An 8,213-nucleotide genomic window follows, 5' to 3' on the forward strand; every position below is an offset into this window, starting at 1 on the left:
GAAATCCTTGGAGGGGGAGCAAGTTGGGGAATGGCTGTGGAGGAAAGTTGGGTAAAAATAAGGTAATGAAAATAAGTTCATTCACTTATCCTTTCTTGAATAACCCAAACCAAACGCCCCCTAAAGTAGGTTGATAAGCATTTTTATTGATTACTTTTTTCATTTTTTTTTTATAGTGAGATAATTGATGCTTTAATTTATTTAGGTTCGATATCATTTGCATTGGAAATCTATCTTTTTCCGTGTACGTCACTGTTAAATGAGATGCTCAAGTTTTTTCTACTATAAAATACACTCTAAAATCAAGTGAAGATAAAAATGAATTGGTTAATTGCATGAAAATGATCCTATTTATTTTTTTGTCCAAAATCCAAGAATCATTCAAGTATCTTGACTATGATTAGGATAATCTTTTTAGTTTCCTCACAAAAAAATGTATATGTTTAATTCTAAAACATATTATTCAATATGTTAACAAATAAAGTATAGTTATTTTTAAAATGCTTGTAAGAAATATGTACCTCTACGATAGATCTTCACAATTTTTTTCTCCTAATGAGTGTTCAATTCATTCAAATTTTGAGGCATATGAGATTGGGAAACGATTCGGTGGGTTTTAGTAAGTGTTTGGAACGTGAGATGTTTGAGTGAATTTTTTTTTTTTGAAATTTGGAGAAAAGGAGATCTTGATCTTTTGACACGAATCTAACATGAATTATGAATTATAAGTGGTTAAAAACATTAAAAACTTAATTATTATCAAAATAAAATAAATTAATTGATATAAAACAAGAAAAAAATACATAAATAAATTTTCTTAATTTAGTAAGAAAAAGTGTATTTTATATGAAAATAATTATATTTTTATCTTGTAAATCATTTTCATATGATTAATACGGCAATTCTAATATTTTAATATAATGTATATAATGAATTTAAGTTTGCGTAATGTATCTATATTATAATTGAAATAAAATTAGTTAATAAGATATGAAAAATTAAATAAAAATAAATAATATAAATATTATTTATATATAAACAAATTACGTGACATAGTTATAACTTTATTTACATGTAACTACGTAAGTATTGTATTGTACATACATATTTAACACATATAATTACTAGTTTTGTGCCCCGTGCGATGCCCGGATTGTTTATTGTAAATTTAATGATGAATTTTTAATCTATATATCAAATTTTAAAATATATCATTGATACGAAATTAGTTATGAATTAATGTACTTTTGTGACGATTTGCTACCTAGTAGGCATGTAATGATCTAATAATAATGTTGGTGGAAATGTTCGATTTAATAGATAAAAAAATAAAAAAAGTTAGTAAAAAATAAATTAAATAAAATACATGTTTAAAGCCCGTAAATCAACTACTTTGGTTAACCTATCATAAAGTTTTTGTGCTTGAATCCAAATCCATACCCCATAAACCTCCCTAGCATCATCTTTAACTGAAAAAATAAAATAAAAAATAACAAAATAATTTTCCTATTATATAATTAAAGTAAAAAAAAAAATAGAAATTACAGAAAGTTTACCAACTTTATGGAATAAAGTCTGAATATTATTGATTTTGGGTATCTCCAAATTCAAGATTTGTTGGAATTATTCTTTCATGAAAATAGGAATGGCAACGGATTGAATTCAGTCGGACTGTGTAAGGTCCGAATCTGATCCGTTTACTAAATGGATTTAAAATTTGAATCTGACTCCAAATTCGACTCCGCTTGTACTTAACCTGAATCCGAATCCGATGGACTCGACCTCCTCCGACTCCGAATCCATGTCTGTTTTGCAACCATAATTTTCTTTCTTTTCTTTAAATCAGAAATAGATAAATGACAAAGAGGGGGTTGAAGAAGTATAGAATTTAATTTGTACAAAAAAAAATAATATTATCACTTAAACAATTATAAGAAAATTAAATAAATTTCAGATCTACACAAAAATAAATACTCCGTACAAATTTTCAGTTCTACCCAAATTACTTAGGGGAAACAAAGAACTTCTCTGTTTTTTCTTGGCTTCGGGCTTTAGATCTTCAAGTGTAACAAGTAGTATAAAATCAAACAACCATACAAAATAAAAGTTAATAGATAAGGAGAGATTGTTCATGGGTTGTTATTTTTGTTCAGATTTCCATTATTGATTGACAATTGGAGAAGTAGTTGACAAAAAACTCTAAAACAAATGGAAGAGTTCTGAGAAAATTGAGGAGTGAGAAAGGAGAGGAGTGAGGAGAGAAAAACTAAGGCCTTGAGGTCGAGAAAAGTGGCGGAGGATTAAAAAAAGTTAGAAATAACCACCCATTGCCTGAGTCCGGTCAATTTTCCGTCAAAGTGGGCCCACCTATTTTCTTTCCCTCCTTTTTTCTATTCTATTTTCACGATTTCCCCTAGGTAACTAATGTTCTGCCTACTCCAAAGCCCTTGCATTGAATTTCTTCTCCCTTCTACACTTAAAATTCCTGTCAATTCCTTCAACCTCTTTTAATTTCCATTAATGCTCTAACCCAATTTTTTTGCTTAAAAAGACCCTAACATTGTCCTTTATTTGTTCTTGTGTGACATTTTGCTCTTGGTGAAAGTGAAAAACACAAGTTATAGTACGTAGTCGGGACCATCTGGTGGGGCTGAAGCTTGGAGTGGGGTTTAATCATAGCAGAGAAAGGTACATACATATCTATTATTTATTTTGTTGTTTGAAGTTAGAGTTGCAATTTTGGTGAATGTTGGGGTTAATTTGTTAACTGTACATAACCTTAGTCAATTTAAATTGATTAATATATGTTGGGTTAATTTGTTTAAAATCCATGTATGCTTTGGCTAATGATATAATTTTATTATTGCAATTGTATTCAGGTTTTGAAAGCCATGGAGTGCTTATTTTTTCCATTATTGGTGCTGTCATAATACAAGTACGAGTTCGAAGTTGCCATGGAGTCCATTAAATTTCTTTTAAAAGTGGCATATGAATACTTTGATGATGATATTCCTGCCCAACATTGGTCGAGGCATGCGTTTAGCCCGTACTGCAAGTCTAATATGTTACTCAACAACATGTGTGAGACGTTTAATGCAGTGATCAAAGAGGCTAGGGACAAACCAATTTTGACACAAATGGAATGGCTCAGAAGGTATATGATGAAAAGAAACTCCGAGAAATGGAAAGCTTATAAAAAAAATGGAGGGAAAGGTGGTACCTTATGTGAATAAGGTCTTTGAAGGGCTAGAAAGAGTAGCAAGGCATTGCATTGTCCAAGTGTCAAGAGATGACACATATGAAGTGCAATTGAATGGAGATCAGGTCTTAGTTGACTTATTGAGTAAGACCTGCACATGTTACCACTAGGAGTTAACTCTGTGCACATGCATTTGCCTACTTGTTAGACAAAAGAGTTGACCCCATTGACTATGTTGATGGTACTTATTTGTTGTCCACATATTTCCTGGCATATAGGCATGCAATCAATCCAGTTCCTGGGCCAAATCATTGGGAGAAGGTTAAGTTGAGGCAACCCCTTCCATATTAGATTAAGGTTTAACCTGGTAGACCTAAGTCTAAGAAAAGGAAGAAGGAAAAAGGAGAGGGTACTTCAAAGGATGCACCATTAGAAGCCCCCAAAAAGCAACCAAAAGCTCCTACAAGGAAGAAGCATTGCAAAAACTGTGGGCAACCTGGCCATTATGCAAAAACTTGTATAACTCAGCCGTTCATGTTCCTATCCCAACTCCTGTAGCCACTTCAGAAGAGAATACAGGGGGTAGGCCACCTATGCAGACTCTTTGGGTGACCAAGCAAAGAAAGAAGAGATGGATGCTAGGAAGGTATATACATTACTTTATGTTGTTATTTTGCTTGTTGTTTCACTATTATAAGTTAATCTTTTCTTCTGTTTTCTTATTGACAGTGTGCAATAGGAGGTGGCCCCAACAGTATTGAAAACAGGACGTTTCCTCAAGAGCAACTCATGTCCCAACCACAAGTTATCTCCCAGGCATCAACAACAACTGCAACAGGACCTCCCACATCCTCATCTCAAAGTAGGGCAAAGATGAAGCCAATCAAAGACATAAATTAAGAAGACAACAATCTGCCACTAAGTTTCCATTAGGAGTTTACTTTTTTTGTTTTTTTTTTTTTTTTTTTTTTTTTTTTTTTTTTTTTTTTGGTATGAAAACAAGCAGTTAACAAGCTATGCAATTTGTGTACTTTGCCTATATTTATGAAAACAGGTAAGTATGTATATTTTGTGCAATATTTGCACTCTGAAACACTACTAATTGCAATAAAAAAGACAGTATATGGTGCAAACAATACTTGGTTCATTTTCCATTCATTGCAATTAATTTGTCTACAAGATTGCATTCAAATAGCAAGTCATTATACAAAACAAACCAGAGGTACCTAAACCATCTTAAAAATAACAAACATTCCTAAGACTATATTCAAACCACACAAAACAACTAGTACTAGGGTGTAGCTTCTATATGCAGTGCTGTTCATTTCGTGCCACTTGTTGTTCATTTTTTTCCTGTCACCACTAAGGGCTTTACATTTCACCTTCAAGGTCTCAATTTCATTCAGTAAACATCTTCTCTGCCGACACATATCCTCCACTTCTCTTTGCAATGAATTTAGCTCAGATTTCACGAGTTTCTTCTCTTCCCACACACTCACATTTCTTTTGTTAGGAGGGTGATGAGCTTATTAGAGACATTATATCACCTACAATTGAAACCAAGGGAATTCTGACAATCAATCAACACATACAAACCTAACAAGTTTGATTAATTTCCAATATTAGGAAGAATTCAACAAATCCCCAATTTAATTTTCATAAACCCTAGTTCTCAATTTTTGGTAAATTCACTATCACATACAACAATTAAATCACTAATTGAACATATAATTACCAACAATAAGCAACAATCACCCAAACAATTGTATTGATACTCACGAATTTAGGCAACTAACGACATATATGGGATGAAAATCGATTTTCTTTTAGCTGCAAAAAAAAAAAAAAAAAAAAAAAATCAGTTACCTGTTTTCCGTCTTCAACAGCCAGTGCGAATTAGCTTCTTTGGTTGATTCTTGATATGAATCCTCTGTTTAGTTCGTTGATTTGCAGAAGATTTAAAGACAATTTAGAGATTTTTCAGAGAGGTTTGTTCTTTTTAAATGAACGTTGTTGGTGAAAATGAAGTGAGGGAAAGAGAAACGAGGCCTTTGAGTATATAAATTGAAAACAATAGCTGTTATGGGGCCCACTTGATGGAAAATTGGCCGGACTCAGGCAATGGGTGGTTATTTCTAACTTGATTTTTTTATGGAGTGGTTATTTAAAGTATTCAAAAAAAGGGGTGGTTATTTCAAAATAGGTTGATTTGAGGGGTGGTTATTTCAAAAAACTCCCTAAAAAAAACTGGGGTAAAATAAATATATACCATGTCAAACTCGCGGGTCGGACTTGGGTCGGATGCTCTACAAGGTCCGAGTCCGATGCTCTACAAGGTCCGAGTCCGATCTGAATCCTATTCACATTCGGAGTTTTTTCCATCGGATTCGAACTCGAATTTTATATTTTGAACTTGGACAAGACTTTTTTCCTCGGATCGGATCGGACTCGGATTAAACTGCCATCTCCACATGGAAAGACCTACACTTTCACCATGTTTCTCCCACTCTAACCGCCATAAAGATGAAGTTTTGGAAAAATGTGTAAAATAAACCATATGATCCTCTAAAAGAATCTTCATTTCATCCATCAAATAACAAATTTGACCAAAAAAAAAATGAAAAAACTATAAATAAAAACTAAAAAATTTATATAGCAGTAAAAAAATATTAAATTTTTTTGGAGATTTGGAGAAAAGGTGATCCTGATCCTTTAGATGCGAATCTAACATGAATTATGAATTATAAGAGGTTAAAATATTAAAAAATGAACTAATATCTACGTAAAATAAATTAATTGATATAAAACATGAAAAAATACATAAATAAATTTTCTTAATTTAATAAGACACAAATGTATTTTGTTATGAAAATAATTGAAATAAAATTAGTTAATAAGATATGAAAATTAAATAAAAATAAACAATATAAATATTATTTATATATTAACAAATTAAGTGACATACTTATAACTTTAAAATTTACATGTAACTACATAATTATTGTACAGTACATATTTAACACATATAATTATGTGTATTGATATATATTACTAAAAATTTGGATATTATCGTTCTCATATTAAATAATTGGATGTTAAATAAATCATGATTTTTTTTTATATTATAAATATATTTAACAATAATTTTTCAATAAAAACAAGTGGAGTTAATTGAGTCAGTTACTTTGAACTTTCATCCGCTCATGATTCCTTCAAATCTTTCATGCACTGCAAAGATATAAAACCATTGGAGAAGAGTGATTGTTTTCAAGTGCTGCTATATATATACCTATGTGATATAATTAAATATAGGAAAAATGTAAAAGAATAATTTCAACTATTGGAGGTCTTCTAATATTAATCCCAACTATGGGTTATTACAATATAATCCAAAGTTTGGGGTAACTCTTCCAATATTGCTCCAACTTGACTGGTTACCTGATTTTCAGGTTTAAGGGATGCTTAAGTAGTTAAGCCATTAAAATTCCTCCTATATCTAATTTTTTTGCAATTGATACGAAACTTAATCTAATTCAAAGGCGTTTAAACTTTTTCTTCCCCTTAAATTAATACTCGTATTAGGAAAAGAGAGGGAAAAAAGAAAAATCATTACTACAGTGCTGCTATTCTGTGCTGACTTCGTGAGCTTCCACTTCTTTATCAACCCCAATTCTATTATCATCATTATCCCCATGTCTTCCATCATCACCACTCATTAATATCATCATATCCCAAGATCCACCATCAACGCCTACTATTATCAGTTCCACCTTCGAGGCCCATCATCACCATCACCACTAGTCTTGATACGAGAGACTCGACACTACTTTTGGTCCATATTCAACTAGTGTTGACCTGACAAGATCGAAAAATATTTGGACTTGACCTAAATTATTTACATGATTTTCCTTGTACGTGGGATGCTACTTAGGTTGTATTTATTTTAGTTATTATCTTGTAATTAATCTTATCCTTTCATTTTGTATGGTTTAGATTAAATGAGGTTTAGAGTTTTATTTTATGTACTAGTGCCTCTTTATAAAAGGAGTTCTTTTATGATGTAAAAATTTAGACTTGTTTTGATTATTGAAAATATGAGAGTTTTTCTCTTCATTGAGTTCTTTGTGATCAACTCCATTGACTTATTCCATTCCGTCTCTCTAAAACGAGAGCTTCTCTCACTAAACGTGGGTTTTCTCTAGCAAGACTAGGGTTCATACAATAGATTTTCAATCTTTGAATTCTGCAATTCAGAAGATCCTTTCAGGTTATCCTCAGTGCTAAGATATTTCTAATCTTCATAGACCTTCTAGGTGGGAAATCTTTTCTTGTTCTTGTAAAAAACTTCTCGGCTTCCACAAAAAGGATTAACCCTTTCTCAAAGCTTCTCTTTTCTTTCAATACGGCTATACTCAAATATCCGTGGCAGCTGCATGCAACCAATACCATTTGAGCATTTATTGTCTTCCTTGCTCATTGGTGCAGCTGAGTAATAGCTAGAGGCGGCTACTAAGCCTGGTGATTTAATTCCTACAGGGTTTGCTCCCCACGCTTATGATTATACATCTCCTAATACTGGTTGTGCTATAAATTTGGAACTTCCATTAGTCCAACTCAACTTCTAATTAATCTTCTTATTCTTTCTCTTCTTTCTTCTTCTGTCTCATCGCAATTTCTATTATGATTCTAAGTGTTCAGAACCTCCTCTGAGTAATGAGCTATGAAACAAATTCTTCGAACGCTCATAATGAGCAACAAACAAATCCTCCAAATGCTCATAATGAGCATAATGATTTGGACTTGCGTGGGGGACCACTCATCCCACCCCCATCAGATTTCAACTTGAATAATAGCAATATGAACTTTAACTCTTGTGTGATAGGTGTCTTTGTTGGACCTTTCCCCCCCCCCCCCCCCCCCCTCACGTGTGCTCGTTCAACTCACAGTAAACTCAAGGTGGATAAGGAGGGGGGAGATCCGGGTCCACAGGTCGGGAATTTATTTCTTATTTGAA

This window comes from Chenopodium album, chromosome 14, assembly GCF_948465745.1.
Source record: "Chenopodium album chromosome 14, dcCheAlbu1.1, whole genome shotgun sequence".
Taxonomy (NCBI): domain Eukaryota; kingdom Viridiplantae; phylum Streptophyta; class Magnoliopsida; order Caryophyllales; family Amaranthaceae; genus Chenopodium; species Chenopodium album.